This window comes from Chrysochloris asiatica, unplaced genomic scaffold (genome assembly GCF_000296735.1).
Source record: "Chrysochloris asiatica unplaced genomic scaffold, ChrAsi1.0 scaffold00008, whole genome shotgun sequence".
NCBI classification, from domain to species: domain Eukaryota; kingdom Metazoa; phylum Chordata; class Mammalia; order Afrosoricida; family Chrysochloridae; genus Chrysochloris; species Chrysochloris asiatica.
Genome location: NW_006408526.1, coordinates 35,103,935 through 35,106,325, shown reverse-complemented (window position 1 = coordinate 35,106,325; position 2,391 = coordinate 35,103,935).

The following is a 2,391-nucleotide window of genomic DNA, read 5'->3' as shown; positions in this document are numbered from 1 at the left end:
TCAGAAACCCCATACAGGGTCATTATGAGTCAGAACTGACTCAACGGCACTTAACATCAACAGACAACATGTAGAGGGGGAAATCCTAGGCAAATATCTTTACAAAATGGCAGAACTAAAAATCATTAGGGCAAGATTTCAACAAATGAAACATCCTTCCAGGTCCTGTTGTTGTTGTTAGATGCCATCGAGTCATAGCGACCTTATGCACAGCAGAATGAAACCCTGCCCGATCCTCAGCCACACTTGAGTCCATCGATGCTGCCACTTGGCCAATCCCAGACCCTAGGAAGATCTATTTCCATTACTTATGTGTCACCTAACAGGAGACATATAAAAAGATTTCTCTCAGTTTTATGAAATTAGTATATCCATGGAGTCCTGGTGTGGTGAACTGCTAACCACAAGATCAGAGGTTAAAACCCAACAGTCACTTCTCAGAAATCTTATGCAGGTTCGCTATGAGTTAGGACTGACTCAAGTTCACTTAACAAAAACAACAGTATATCCTGAAAGTTTTCCCATGAAGTTGATGTCTGCATTTCTAATCCTGTTTTGTTTTTCATAAGTTTTTATTGTGAATTGAGTGATATTTTACATGGGAGAGCATCAGCTTTACATTCATCCAATTGTATTTCATTTCATTGCAATGATTTCAATCCCCTCCATGCGTCATCATTCAACAGCATTTGCTTCCAATCCCTCTGTTTTTTGTTTTTGTTTTTTTAATGTACACCAAAGCACTCAGGAATATATTACCATTCAAACAACCAAAAGGTATAATCTGTACGCCAGCTCCCTGGCTGCCAGCACACAGCCTTTCTCCCTCCTTGAGTCTAGAGTCCCCAGTTGCTCCATCTCTGATGTCGCTGCTTCTCTGGATAGGGTCCCGAACTCCGCTTTTCATCCTTGATGGTCCCAGGGTCCTCTACTCCTGGACTGCAAGATATACTACTCCCTTCGTTTTGTTTCACAACATCTGCCTTTACATTTGCAACATTCTCTATTGAACCACAAGAGTCTTATCCCCATTTCTTTTCACCAGTCCCATCTAGACAGGATGGAGACCACTCAGTGGAGATTCTACCTTCCCCCGCACCCTCTGAAACTAAGCTCCCTGTTGAAAACTCTAATTCTGTTTTTCATGAGAAAGCAAAGTTTTCTCTTTTGGAAAAATCTAAGCCTAAGTGTTAATAAAACCACATTTGTGGGTGGAAGAAATCTTTTTTAAAATGTGCATGAATAATTTATTTTAGAATGATAACCCAAGGCAGGTCCCTATGAGGTAGAACTTAAAGATATCCCAAATGTTCAAGTTTTCCAATATTTTATCTCCCTCCATAATCCCTGATGTTCCTCCCCTCCCTCTCATCCTAGCATTCCACAGCACACTGTAAGGTCTCACAGAATTCACAGCTGGCAAAAGAAGTGGCTTATGCAATTGTGGAGGCTGGCCGCTCCCAAATGTGTAGTTCAGAGGTCACCTTGGGGGATTATCCTTGTACACATAATACCTGAGGAAGTCAGATTGGCAGTTCAGATGACAGGTTACTGACATACAAAACTGTGAGAGCTGGTGAAGTAGGTCATGTGCTAGGTCACAAGTCCCACAAACTGGAGCTCAGGCAGAATGAGTCAGGTGCAAGATCCAGAGCGAGAAAGCCAACTTTGCCAAAGCAGTCCACTATACTGGATGCAGCCCATGCCCCCTAGGAACGAAGAATGATGTTCTAGTAAGATAGGGACATCCTTAATCCTTAATTCCACCACAATACTTACTCCCTAGCCCCACTTTAATCCATACTCATAAATTCTACCTTAATTCTTCTTGTTAAGTGCTGCTGGTTCTGACTCAGAGCAATACTGTATAGGGTTTCCAAGGAATGACTGGTGGGTTTGAACCACTGACTTTGTAGTTCAAAACGACCTTGTTTGTGGTCAAATACTTATCCTACAGCGCCACATTAGGAGCTCAACTTTAATCCTACCTCATTAACAATTCACTTCAAAATGGATCTATGATCAGAGCTATGGAGGCTAGGATTTACAATGCATTACAGTATGGATGGGTAGGGGTAGAAGAGCCATAAGAAATAATGAACAGTTCTGCAAGGTCGGTGGTTCAAACTCACCAGCCACTTCTTGGAAACCTATGAGTTGGAAACAACTTGGTCACTATGAGTTGGAAACAACTCTATGGCACTTAACAACACCACCAAAATATTTAAAGTAACATGTTTTCATGATCAGCTATTAGTCTTTTGTTGTTGTTGTTGTTAGAACAACTCAGCAAAATAAAATTCCGGTTTATTGTTGGACAACATTGTTTCACACATACATCAAACAGGCCAAAAAAAAAAATAAAAATAAACAGCAACTTCATAGATTAAA